This window comes from Monodon monoceros, unplaced genomic scaffold (genome assembly GCF_005190385.1).
Source record: "Monodon monoceros isolate NGI ecotype Baffin Bay Population unplaced genomic scaffold, NGI_Narwhal_1 Super_Scaffold_12, whole genome shotgun sequence".
NCBI classification, from domain to species: Eukaryota; Metazoa; Chordata; class Mammalia; order Artiodactyla; family Monodontidae; genus Monodon; species Monodon monoceros.
In genome coordinates, this window is record NW_021703768.1 from 38800020 (window position 1) to 38815205 (window position 15186).

Below are 15186 nucleotides of genomic sequence, written 5' to 3' on the forward strand. Positions count from 1 at the left end.
AGCTCCAGGGTTTGCATTAGCTTCTACTAGTTCTTTCCACCGTGTCTGCCATGTTTCATGTTACTGTTATTTAGTTACTGAGATAATGTACTTATATTTATAAAGGGTCTCGTGTGAACCTGTAAATAATTAAAGACGCATTAGCTCCCTGGAGGGCCAACATGAATTCCCGAACAAGCCAACACACCTAGGGACCTAATCATGCAATTTCCCTAAAAAGCCTAGCTTTGAGGAAGAAGTCACATCACTCAGCAATGAGTAATATAATTACTCAGAGCACTTTGCCTGGTGCTCTATAACATTCAATTTTCAGAATTAAAGGTAATGCAATTCAAAAGAAAAATAGCTGGTTTTAACGAATGAATGGCCACATCAACTATTGAAAGTGTCTTTGGGTTAGAGCCTCTGTATTAGGGTTTCGCAAGGCTTATACTTTTAATTAACATCCTATTTAGCTTGCTGTAACTTCCATTAAGCTTCTCCAGGACAAAACAAATCAGAAATTAATTTTTGATTGTAAGTCAAAAAGCAAAAAGCAAAAGAACTGAGAAAAATTTTGAAGAAAGAGGTCAATCAGGACTAATCTTTCCAAAAGGATAAAGACAAATCAGATAAAAAAAGAAGCAGATATAATAAAAAAAACCCTATGAAATGCGCCTAGAAAAAAATAATTTATTTTTTTAAGAAAAAATGTTTAACCTGCCAGAGGAAAGAGGAAGCTTTAAATTTTCTCAGAAAGAATTGGGTTGCTAAAGGATATAGTGTAGTTAAAAGTTGTGACATAAGACTTTCTTATAGTCTAATCTCAACTCAATGATTTCTAACTTTTTAGAATTGTATTATATGTTTAATTTATTCATAAAAATTGTGTTTCATTGTTTATTCATTTTATCATAAACATAACAAATGCAATGGCATTAGATTTAAATAACTCATTGGATTTAAAATGAGAAATAAATGTGCCCCTCTCCCCTACCTACACTATTGCACAGAGAAAGGTGCTGTTAATTTCTTTGTCCTTGTATGTTACATTTCCTTTTCCAAAAAAGTAGTGTACGGGGAGACCTTCAAGGTGGAGGAGGAGTGAGACGTGGAGATCACCTTCCTCGCCACAAATACATCAGAAATACATCTACATGTGTAACAACTCCTACAGAACACCCACTGAATGCTGGCAGAAGACCTCAGACCTCCCAAAATGCAAGAAACTCCCCCACGTACCTGGGTAGCGTAAAAGAAAAAACAGAGACAAAAGAATACGGATGGGACCTGCACCTCTGCAAGGGAGCTGTGAAGGAGGAAAGGTTTCCACACACTAGGAAGCCCCTTCGCGGGCAGAGACTGCGGGGGGTGGAGGGGGAAGCTTCGGAGCCACAGAGGAGAGCACAGCAACAGGGGTGCGGAGGGCAAAGCGGAGAGATTCCCGCACAGAGGATTGGTGCCGACCAGCACTCACCAGCCCGAGAGGCTTGTCTGCTCACCCGCCGGGGCAGACAAGGGTTGGGAACTGAGGCTCGGGCTTCAGTCAGAGCGCAGGGAGAGGACTGGGGTTGGCGGCGTGAACACAGCCTGAAGGGGGCTAGTGCACCACAGCTAGCTGGGAGGGAGTCCAGGAAAAAGTCTGGAGCTGCCTAAGAGGCAAGAGACCATTGTTACAGGGTGCACGAAGAGAGGGGATTCAGAACACCGCCTAAACGAGCTCCAGAGATGGGCGTGAGCTGCGGCTATCAGCGGGGACGCCAGAGACGGGCATGAGACACTAAGGCTGCTGCTGCATCAGTGGAATACCTGAATAGAAAACGAATCATCCCAAAATTGAGGCAGTGGATGTTGGGAGCAACTTTAGACGTAGGGTTTGCTCTATGCGACTGACTTGTTTCTGATTTTATGTTTATCTTAGTTTAGTATTTACAGTTTATTATCACTGGTAGATTTGTTTATTGATTTGGTTGCTCTCTTCCTTTTTTTTTATATATATAGATTTTTTTTTTCCTTTTTTGTTTTTTTGAGTGTGTATGTGTAAGCTTCTTTGTGTGATTTTGTCTGTATAGCTTTGCTTTTACCATTTATCCTACAGTTCAGTCTGTCTGTTTTTTTTGTTTTCTTTTGTTTTTTAAGTATAATTTTTAGAGCTCGTTAGCATTCATGGATTTGTTTTTTGGTTTGGTAGCTCTCTTCTCTCTTTCTTTTTTTTTAATACTTTTTTTTTTTTTTTGGCAGTACATGGTCCTCTCACTGTTGTGGCCTCTCCTGTTGTGGAGCACAGTCTCTGGACGCACAGGCTCAGCGGCCATGGCTCACGGGCCCAGCCGCTCCACGGCATGTGGGATCTTCCCGGACTGGGGCACGAACCCGTATCCCCTGCATTGGCAGGTGGACTCTCAACCACTGTGCCACCAGGGAAGCCTGATACTATTTAATTTTTGAATTTTTAATAATTATTTTTATTTTAATAACTGTATTTCTTTTTATTTTATTTTTTTCTTTCTTTCTTTTTTTCTCCATTTTCTTCTGGGCCATGTGTGTGACAGGGTCTTGGTGCTCAGACCAGGTGTCAGGCCTGTGCCTCTGAGGTGGGAGAGCTGAGTTCAGGACACTGGTCCACCAGAGACCTCCCAGCTCCACATAATATCAAATGGCGAAAGTTCTCCCAGATATCTCCATCTCAATACTAAGACCCAGCTCCACTCAATGACGAGCAAGCTACACTGCTGGACACCAAATGCCAAACAACTAGCAAGACAGGAACACAATCCCACGCATTAGCAGAGAGGCTGCCTAAAATGATCATAATCGTAATAAAATCATAACACCCCAAAACATACCACTGGGCATGGTCCTGCCCCCCAGAAAGACAAGATCCAGCCTCATCCACCAGAACACAGGCAATAGTACCCTCCCAGGAAGGCTACACAACCCGCTGAACCAACCTTAGCCACTGGGGGCAGACACCAAAATCAACAGAAACTACGAACCTGCAGCCTGTGAAAAGGAGACCCCAAATACAGTAAGTTAAGCAAAATGAGAAGACAGAGAAACACACAGCAAATGAAGGAGCAAGGTAAAAACCCATCAGACCAAACAAATAAAGAGGAAATAGGCAGTGTACCTGAAAAAGAATTCAGAGTAATAATAGTAAAGATGATCCAAAATCTTGGAACTAGAATGGAGAAAATACAAGAAACATTTAACAAGGACCTAGAAGAACTAGAGAGCAAACAATGATGAACAACACAATAAATGAAATTAAAAATTCTCTAGAAAAAATCAGTAGCAGAGTAACTGAGGCGGAAAAATGGAGAAGTGACCTGGAAGATAAAATAGTAGAAATAACTACTGCAGAGCAGAATAAAGAAAAAATAATGAAAAGAATTTAGGACAGTCTCAGAGACCTCTGGGACAACATTAAACATACCAACATTCAAATTATAGGGGTCCCAGAAGAAGAAGAGAAAAAAAAAGGGACTGACAAAGTATTTGAAGAGATTATAGTTGAAAACTTCCCTAATAGGAGAAAGGAAATAGTCAATCAAGTCCAGGAAGTGCAGAGAGTCCCATACAGGATAAATCCAAGGAGAAACATGCCAGGACACATATTAATCAAACTATCAAAATTAAATACAAAGAAAAAATATTAAAAGCAGCAAGGGAAAAACAACAAATAACATACAAGGGAATCCCAATAAGGTTAACAGCTGATCTTTCAGCAGAAACTCTGCAAGCCAGAAGGGAGTGGCAAGACATATTTAAAGTGATGAAAGGGAGAAACCTACAACTAAGATTACCCAGCAAGGATCTCATTCAGATTCGACGGAGAAATTAAAACCTTTACAGACAAGCAAAAGCTAACAGAATTCAGCACCACCAAACCAGCTTTACAACAAATGCTAAAGAAACTTCTCTAGGCAGAAAACACAAGACAAGAAAAAGACCTACAATAACAAACCCAAAACAATTAAGAAAATGGTAATAGAAACACACATATCGATAACTACCTTAAATGTAAATGGATTAAGTGCTCCAACCAAAAGATATAGACTGGCTGAATGGATACAAAAACAAGACCTGTGTATATGCTGTCTACAAGAGACCCACTTCAGACCTAGGGAAACATACAGACTGAAAGTGAGGGCATAGAAAAAGATACTCCATGCAAATGGAAATCAAAAGAAAGCTGGAGTAGCAATTCTCATATCAGACAAAACAGACTTCTTTAAAATAAAGACTATTAAAGAGACAAAGAAGGATACTATATAATGATCAAGGGATCGATCCAAGAGAAAGATATAACAATTGTAAATATTTATGCACCTCAATACATAAGGTAAATGCTAACAATCATAAAGGGGAAATCGACAGTAACACAGTCATAGTAGGGAACTTTATCACCCCACTTTCACCAATGGACAGATCATCCAACATGAAAATAAATAAGGAAACACAAGCTTTAAATGACACATTAAACAAATGGACTTAAGAGATATTTATAGGACATTCCATCCAAAAACAACAGAATACACTTTATTCTCAAGTGTTCATGGAACATTCTCCAGGATAGATCATATCTTGGGTCACAAATCAAGCCTCGGTAAATTTAAGAAAATTGAAATGGTATCAAGTATCTTTTCCGACCACAACGCTGTGAGACTAGATATCAATTACAGGAAGAAATCTGTAAGAAATACAAAACACATGGAGATTAAACAACATTGCTACTAAATAACCAAGAGATCACTGAAGAAATCAAAGAGGAAATCAAAAAAATACCTAGAAACAAATGACAATGAAAACACGACAACCCAAAACCTATGGGATGCAGCAAAAGCAGCTCTAGCAATACAATCCTACCTCAAGAAACAGGAAACATCTCAAATAAACAACCTAACCTTACACCTAAAGCAATTAGAGAAAGAACAACAAAAAAACCCCAAAGTTAGCAGAAGGAAACAAATCATAAAGATCAGATCAGAAATAAATGAAAAAGAAATGAAGGAAACGATAGCAAAGACCAATAAAACTAAAAGCTGGTTCTTTGAGAAGATAAACAAAATTGATAAACCATTAGCCAGACTCATCAAGAAAAAAAGGGAGAAGACTCAAATCAGTAGAATTAGAAATGAAAAAGGAGAAGTTAAAACTGACACTGCAGAAATACAAAGGATCATGAGAGATTACCACAAGCAAAAATATGCCAATAAAATGGACAACCTGGAAGAAATGGACAAATTCTTTGAAAAGCACAACGTTCTGAAACTGAATCAGGGAGAAACAGAAAATATAAACAGACTGATCACAAGCACTGAAATTGAGACTGTGATTAAAAATCTTCCAACAAACAAAAGCCCAGGACCAGATGGCTTCACAGGCAAATTCTATCAAACATTTAGAGAAGAGCTAACACCTGTCCTTCTCAAACTCTTCCAAAATATAGCAGAGAGAGGAATACTCCAAAACTCATTCTACGAGGCCACCATCACCCTGATACCAAAATCAGACAAAGATGTCACAAAGAAAGAAAACTACAGCCCAGTATCACTGATGAAAGTAGATGCAAAAATCCTCAACAAAATACTAGCAAACAGAATCTAACAGCGTATTTAAAGGATCATACACCATGATCAAGTGGGATTTTTCCCAGGAATGCAAGGATTATTCAATATATACGTATCAATCAATGTGAAACACCATATTAACAAACTGAAGGAGAAAAAACAAATGATAATCTTAATAGATGCAGAAAAAGCTTTTGACAAAATTCAACACCCATTCATGATAAAAACCGTCCAGAACGTAGGCATAGAGGGAACTTGCCTCAACATAATAAAGGCCATATATGACAAACGCACAGCCAACATCATTCTCAATGGTGAAAAACTGAAACCATTTCCTCTAAGATCAGGGACAAAACAAGGTTGTCCACTCTCATCACTATTTTTCAACATAGTTTTGGAAGTTTTAGCCACAGCAATCAGAGAAGTAAAAGAAATAAAAGGTATCCAAATTGGAAAAGAAGAACTAAAGCTGTCACTGTTTGCAGATGACATGATACTATACATAGAGAATCCTAAAGATGCTACCAGAAAACAACTAGAGCTAATCAATGAATTTGGTAAAGTAGCAGGATACAAAATTAATGCACAGAAATCTCTCACATTCCTATGCACTAATGAAGAAAAATCTGAGAGAAAAATTAAGGAAACACTCCCATTTACCATCGCAACAAAAAGAATAAAATACCTAGGAGTAAACCTACCTAAGGAGACAAAAGACCTGTATGCAGAAAACTATAAGACACTGAAGAAAGAAATTAAAGATGATACAAACAGATAGAGAGATATACCATGTCCTTGGATTGGAAGAATCAACATTGTGAAAATGACTATACTATCCAAAGCAATCTACAGATTCAATGCAATCCCTATCAAACCACCAATGGCATTTTTCACAGAACTACAATGAAAAATTTCACAATGTGAATGGAAACACAAAAGACCCTGAATAGCCAAAGCAATCTTGAGCTGGAGGACTCAGGCTCCCAGACTGCAGACTATACTACAAAGCTACAGTAATGAAGACAGTATGGTACTGGCACAAAAACAGAAAGATAGATCAATGGAACAGGATAGAAAGCCCAGAGATAAACCCACGCACATATGGTCACTTTATCTTTGCAAAAGGAGGCAAGAATATACAGTGGAGAAAAGACAGGCTCTTGAATAAGTGGTGCTGGGAAAGCTGGACAGCTACATGTAAAACAATGAAATTAGAACACTCCCTAACACCATACACAAAAGTAAACTCAAAATTGATTAAAGACCTAAAGGTAAGGCCAGACATTATAAAATTATTAGACAGAAACATAGGCAGAACATTCTATGGCATAAATCACAGCAAGATCCTTTTTGACTCACCTCCTAGGGAAATGGGAATAAAAACAAAAATAAACAAATGGGACCTAATGAAAGTTAAGAGCTTTTGCACAGCAAAGGAAACCATAAACAAGACCAAAAGACAACCCTCAGAATGGGAGAAAATATTTGCAAATGAAGCAACTGACAAAGGATTAATTTCCAAAATTTACAAGCAGCTCATGTAGCTCAATATCAAAAAAACAAACAACCCAATCTAAAAATGGGCAGAAGACCTAAGTAGACATTTCTCCAAAGAAGATATACAGAGTGCCAACAAACACATGAAAGGATGCTCAACATCACTAATCTTTAGACAAATGCAAATCAAAACTACAATGAGGTATCACCTCACACCAGTCAGAATGGGCATCATCAGAAAATCTACAAACAACAAATGCTGGAGAGGGTGTGGAGAAAAGGGAACCTTCTTGTACTGTTGGTGGGAATGTAAATTGATACAGCCACTATGGAGAATAGTATGGAGGTTCCTTAAAAAACTAAAAATAGAACTACCATATGACCTAGCAATCCCACCACTGGGCATATACCCTGAGAAAACCATAATTTAAAAAGAGTCATGTACCACAGTGTTCATTGCAGCTCTATTTACAGTAGCCAGGACATGCAAGCAACCTAACCTGTCCATTGACAGATGAATGCATAAAGAAGATGTGGCACATATATACAATGTGGTATTTCTCAGCCATAAAAAAGATGAAATTGAGTTATTTGTAGTGAGGTGGATGGACCTAGAGTGTGTCATACAGAGTGAAGTAAGTCGGAAAGAGAAAAGCAAATACCGTATGCTAACACATATATATGGAATCTAAAAAAAAAAAAAAAATGGTTCTGAGGAACCTAGGGACGGGACAGGAATAAAGATGCAGATGTAGAGAATGTACTTGAGGACACGGGGAGGGGGAAGGGTAAGCTGGGACGAAGTGAGAGAGTGGCATGGACTTATATACACTACCAAATGTAAAATAGATAGCTAGTGGGAAGCAGCCACATAGCACAGGGAGATTTGATTGTTGCTTTTTGACCACCTAGAGCGGTGGGATAGGGAGGGTGAGAGGGAGACACAAGAGGGAGTGGATATGAGGATATATGTATAGGTATAGCTGATTCACTTTGTTATAAAGGAGAAACTAACACACCGTTGTAAAGCAATTATATTCCAATAAAGATGTTTAAAAAAAGTAGTGTACTATACTAGTATACGTACTGTCTGTTCATGAACTTTGATTTTATCATTTAATATGTCTTAGATCCCTTTTCATAACAGCATATATCTCTACCCATGATTTTTTTTTTTTTTTTTTGGTACGCGGGCCTGTCACTGCTGTGGCCTCTCCCGTTGCGGAGCACAGGCTCCGGACGCACAGGCTTAGCAGCCATGGCTCACGGGCCCAGCCGCTCCACGGCATGTGGGATCTTCCCGGACCGGGGCACGAACCCGTGTCCCCTACATCGGCAGGCAGACTCTCAACTACTGCGCTACCAGGGAAGCCCATACCCATGATTTTAGTTATTGCATAGTGCATCATTCCGATGTACAATTATTTATTTACCCAATCTCTTATCAGTGATTATTTAGATTGTTTCCAGTTTGCCCTTGCAAACAACACTGCAATGAACAATCCTTACACATATATTATTGTACGTATATCACAGGGTTTGTTCTACCAAAGAGAATATACATTGCTAATTTTGGTAGATGCCACCAAATTGTACACCAAAAAGATTTAATCAGTACACACTCTCTAAGATTATGTGTGAGAATAGCCCTGGTTCCCAACCAGGTATTTGACAACCGTAGATATTACCAAATATAAACTTTGCCAATTTATTAGTTGATAACTGGCAGTCCAATGCTATTTGGATTTGAATACCTTGAGTTATCAATGAGGCTGAGCATCTTTTCACACATTCATTGGTAATTTGCTTCTCTTTCTCTGTTGTCTCTCTTTTTCTATGTTATACAGGTTTCCCAAGCTTTCCAAAAATAAAATGAAACCTTTCCTAAGCCAAAATGGCATAAAGCAATGCAATTACCTTAAGACAGATCTTGCTAATGGACACACAAAATAAATCGAGGTAAAGCACAGATGCTCACTGACAGAGTTTGAAGGTATTGGCGGCTTATGCTGAGATGTTGAGTGTGGAAGGAGCTTAGTGATACCAGTCTTACTGCTGGGCTGCGCTATGCCTCTATAACGGCTCTCAGCAAAACAAACGCTGAAGCCTATTTTTTCTTTTTGCCTTTTTTTTTTACAAAAGTGAAAAACCTCTTTAGATTTCTTCCAGTTAGTGAAAAGGCAGGTAGTACTGTAAATCTTTTGTAAAAGAGAAGTGGCAAAAAATGAACTTTAGAAAAGTGGGGGATATGTGTACTTATTCATACCATCTACCCTTCTGCATATTGGGCTCTTCACTGTTTTCTTAATCATTTGTAAGTTTAAAAAATGACCTATTTATCGGCTGCATTTTAGTCTAATAATTTTTCTCAATTGTTTATCTTTTATCAATGATTATGGAATTTCTTGCTATTTAGAAAGATTGTTTAAAATATTTTATATAAACTAATTTTATTCTTTGCCATTAATATCACTAGGTTTGAAATCTTCCAGACCTCCCTGTAAACCACCTACAGGAAATTTTCCTCAGAGATAAATCGCCTTTTTCCCATTTGATTGTTGAGAAAGAATAACATTGGCAATGTGAGGCACTGAGGAAATTTAATCTGTGCATAATTGCTTTTAACCCTCATAATAATCCTATGAGATAAATATTATTTATTATCCCCATCTTAAGGACGAGAAAACTGGTTTAAATAATTTAAGAACTTTGCTTAAACTCATAAAAGAAGTAAATGGTGAGACCAGAATTCAAATCTAGGCAATGTGAATCTGAGCTTGAGCACTTTGCCTCTACATTAACTATTTCATTTTGAGATTTCTATTACAGTGTCTGCAACATTTACAACACTTATTTTTTACGTCTCCAAGAAATCCTTTGTAGGGTAGGGAATGCATTAATCTCTGCATTCCCCAGAGCATACCACAGGACCTGGAAATCAGAAAATGATGGAAAATATTTACTGAAAGAATTATTAATCTGTGATAGTTGTTATAAACATTCAATTAGTTGTGCATGCTTACCAATTGCTATAAGGGAGTCAAAAGAAATTACAGATCTTTTCTTGGAGAATTTATAGTTTACTACCGGAAAATTAAACTATATATATTTGTGAAAGACTGAAGGATATTTACAAAAGAATATCTACTTAATCCCCAAGAGGCTGTATTAATAATGAAGCAAACAAGTTTGTTCATAAACAACTGAATAAATGAATGAATGAATGGTTTTGCTTTGCCTTGCCAGTTATTTTTTTCCCCCAATATCTCTACTCTTATATTATTATTTTTAAAAAATTATCGAGTTAACCTTCTAAAAAGAAAAAAAATGAGTGTGTGGCTCAGTTTGGAAACAAAGTATTACAGAGTAGAAATTCAGGATTAAGGTCAGATTCTATGCAACAATGCTGAAACAGAAAAGCCTGATTTTTAGCTCAGTTCTCCAACTGAGTGCTAGGTGAGTGCTGGAGGTATGAGAAGGTAAGCCAGTATAATTGGCTTTGAAATACATCTTTGAAAAATTCTGTCTCATTATGGCATGCCACATATGCTAGCATTTGACCCCTGGAAAAAAGGATGGTATCACACCGAAATCTTGACTTACAATTTTTTCATATTGCTCGCTAAGTGGATTTCTCTCTATTTCATTCTTATGTTAAGGGCAGACAGAATTCTTACTCATACAAAAGGGATAGTCACCTGAAGCTTTTCCTTCAATTATCACTAGAGTGAGAAAGTTAATCAAGGGATTATGTATATTTATATATATCAGATAAATAATATGGATAGGTTGTAGGATATATAGGGTATGTTACAGGCTGAATTATGCCCCTCCTCCCCAATTCGTGTGTTGAAATGCTAACCCCCAGAACCTCAGAATGTGACTGTATTTGGAGATAGGGACTTTAAAGATGTAATTAAAGATGTGATTAAGGAAAATGAACTCATATGGGTGGTACCTGAACTAATAGGACCGATGTTCCTATTTGAAGAGGAAAGTTGGACACAGCTATGCATGCACACAGAGAAAAGATCCCATGAGGACAAAGGGAGAAGATGGTCATCTACAAGTCAAGGAGAGAGGCCTCAGAATGAAATCAATCCTGCTGATGCCTTGATCTTGGACTTGTAGCCTCCAGAACTGTGAGAAAATAAATTCTGTTGTTTAAGCTGCCCAGTCTGAGGTATTTGTTTTAGTAAACTTAAAGAACTAATACAGGGTACAGATAGATAGATAGATAGATAGATTTTTATATTTATATGTGTATAAACATTCTTTCCTGGTATGTAGAGAACAAGAGGGAAAAGAATCTCACACCTCTCTTCCTTTCTGCTCTTTTTGGATTGCAGACTCTCCTCGTAAATACAAAAAGTAATAATGCTAACAAAGTAAACAGAAAGTAAAATAATACTATTTTTGACCCCTGTGCAATCTTTTCTAAAATTACTGCAATTTTTTAAATTTACATTGAGAAGTTGATGTTTAAAGTTTTATTAACGTGGAAGAACTCACTACTATTCCAAACATACAGAAATAATAGATAAAATATGATAGAGGATTCTTTTAAAATACACAGCTGAATTAGAATAATAGAAAGTAATTCCCTGCCCCCACCAAGCACAGAGCCAAGCATCACACTGCAGGTTGCTATAAGACCTAGGTCTAAGGACTGAAAGTTAGGATATATATTGAGAGAAAGAAAAAATGATAATGCAAATTTCATAAAATAATAACAATATTAACAATCAGGGTAAAGGGTGTGTGGGTATTATGGGTGCTACTGTTTTTTTCATTTGCTCAATTTCAAACTTAAGTTTGAATTGTTTCCAAACAAAAAATCTTTAAGTTAAAAAACAGAAAGATATTTTTGGGTAGCATTTTCACACCTAGGCTTTTCAGATACAGGAAGTACTCCAAGCGCTGAGCAAACTCCATAAGAATAAATGCATACCTACATACACCACAGTGAAATTGCAAGATACTAAAGACACAAAGAATATCTTGGAATCCACCAGAGAGGAAAAGCACATAACCTGCAATGAAAGGCAACTAGATTATTGCAGACTTTTCTTCATCTGCCGTGAGAACAGGCAATAGAGAAATAACATCTTCCAAGTTGACAACCCTCAAACTAGAATTCTACAGCCTAATAAACCATCATTCAATGGACAGGGATTAAAAATATTACCAGGACTTCCTTGGTGGTGCAGTGATTAAGAGTCTGCCTGCCAATGCAGGGGAAACGGGTTCGATCCCTGGTCGGGGAAGATCCCACACGCCGCAGAGCAACTAAGCCTGTGTGCCACAACTACTGAGTCTGCGCTCCACAACTACTGAAGCCCGCGTGCCTAGAGCCCGTGCTCCACAACAAGAGAAGCCACCGCAGTGAGAAGCCCGCACACTGCAACAAAGAGTAGCCCCCGCTCACCGCAACCAGAGAAAAAGCCCGCCTGCAGCAACGAAGACCCAACGCAGCCAAAAATAAATAAATAAATTTGTAAAAAAAAAAAAAAAGAATTCCTGACTGGGTAATGGGTAGGACATCATAAGGTTTTCTTTTCCACAGAGTGTCTGACACAGTTGCAATAATTTATTAAATAAAAGTAAAAGTCACATTATATGAAGAGACAGAACAAGTCAAAGAAACTGGGCTTTCTAGATGAGTGTTAATCAATGTGGATCTAAAAGCAACAGGAAAAGCAAAAGGATTTGGGCTTGGAGTGTGAGGAGATTTTTAGGTGCTGCAGAAAGGCTGTGGTGTCTTTCCAGGAAAGCTGGAATTGGGTTAAAGTAAGATAAGATAACCTCAGTGAAGAGATAAGTCCTTTTCCACTGAATGTCTCCTTCAGTGGAGAAATTAAAGTAAAAGGGGTTTTCTTTATCATAGAAAGGGGAGAGGGAGGCCACTGTTTCAGAGGGAGGAGAGCTGTGAGAGGAGGGATCTGGAAAGAAAACCTGTGAGTCATGAAGAAATGATAGTACATGAGAAGGTGGATACTTTGATCAGTTAAGGTTGCAGTAAAAGGTAAGGGTGTGTGGCTTGATAGAATGTGTTGGCTGCATGTTTTCTAAAATAGTTAATTCCAGCAGTCCCTTGACCCTTCCTGGCTGAGGAAATAGCAGCCTAGTGGATGAAGTTTAGACCTTTCTAGAAGAAGAAAGAAAAATGCTGTCTTTTAAAAACTAGTCCAGAAAAATAATAATTATGAGGGGATAATATGCCCATTAATTTATTAAATGTAAAGAGATAGCTCTATCTGTTTCTCTATCTATAGCACCATTAATTTATTTTACTTTTTTTCCTCTCTCTTTCCCACCCAACATTTTCAAGTACTTTTCAGACCACTGAGTGTGCATTGTCTCTGGGGAGGGATGTGAAAAGATAAAGCAGAGGAAAATGTTTTTCAGGCTTTGGTTTCTAAGGTTCTAAGCCTTAGGGAACTAGAGAGGATTCTAGACTTACCAAGGTATTTCGAGGCAGAGCAGAATTTTCCCCCACCTTCTCATTAAACCAGAACCCAAACCAAAATGAGACAAAATCCAAAATACTTTGGGTTCAGATTAGAAGAGAGAGAAGAGAGGATGATGAACTTGGGAAGAAGTAAGACCTGGAGAGAGAGCCACCCTTAGAGTCACCCTGAAAGGAAGGAGGAAAGTTGCAACAGCAAAGACCCGCAGCCACAGATGTAATTGGGGGTTCAAGGAGCTGGACCTGAGTGAGCTGACAAGCTTGCACTTGTATAAGCAGAATGTGCTGCCTCATCACAGGGGTAATGCTAACTGAACTTCCCCTCTGTAACCTTGGGTAGATTCCTTCTCCACAGCATTGTGCCTGAGGATCATAAGTGACCCCTGTCAGTGCCCACAGGGGTAGATAACAACAGCCCTAAAATGCCATTGGATGAAAGGGGGTGGGGAGTTTTATATGGATGAGGAAGTCCTTGTTCCTGAACCCTGGTAATGTTGCTGAACCAAACTTATGTCCCTTCACCTGATTCACAGCAGAGACAATTTATTGACACCAGGTTGTGGTGAAGGAAAGTACAGTGTTTATTGTAGGGCCAAGCAAGGAGAATGGGCAGCTCATGCTCAAAAGATCTGAACTCCCTGATGGATTTCAGGGAAGGGTTTTTAAAGGTAAGATGAGGGAGAGGGTGGCAGGGTGCCTGATCAGCTTGTGAACATTCTTCTGATTGGTTGGTGGGGAGGTAATCGGGAGTCAACATCGTTAACTTTCTGGTTCCAACCAGTCTGGGGTCTACATGCTGGTGGTCAGCAGTTAACTTCTTCCACCTGATGGGGGCTTTCATATCTGCAAAACAACTGAAAGATATGGCTCAGGATATTATCTATAACCCTTGAGGATGAACTAAATGTCTTTTGACTTTGTTTTATGGATAAACTATTATTATTTTATGTTGCTTGACTGCTTTCCTTTGTTTCTGCATTTTCTCACTTTTTAAATTAAATTTGCTCTTTGGAACTCAGGAAAGGCCTAGGAGGCTAAAACTTTTCTATAAATAAGATGGGGGGGGGCTTCCCTGGTGGCGCAGTGGTTGAGAGTCTGCCTGCCGATGCAGGGGACACGGGTTCGTGCCCTGGTCCGGGAAGATCCCACGTGCCGCGGAGCGGATAGGCCCGTGAGCCATGGCTGCTGAGCCTGCGCGTTCGGAGCCTGTGCTCCGCAATGGGAGAGACCACAACAGTGAGAGGCCCGCGTACCACAAAAAATAATAATAATAATAAGAGGCGGGGGACTTTGTGTGGGGGCGTGGGCTGTCCCTGGGAAGGCCCCAAAGGGTCCTGCTCAGTTTTAGTAAGATATACCCCTACTACAGAGCCTTCCACCAATGTCAGATAAGCAGTATCTAAATGGCCCCTAGAAGTAGGGTTTACTGAAGAAGTTCATTTTAAAAAGAAATCTTTTCTTTTAGAGTTGAGAAAAGTAGAGTAAAAGTAAAATAAATACCTCATTTATGGAAGTGTAACAATGTTTGCTTTCCATCTTTTTGTTGTTGTTAGTTCTGAACTTTCCATGGGAAAACAAATGATCACTTAAAAATCCGTAATTTGAACATCAGGCTAAATTTGTTTAAATTAAACTAAAATGTTTTAAAATGCCAATAATCCTCATAGT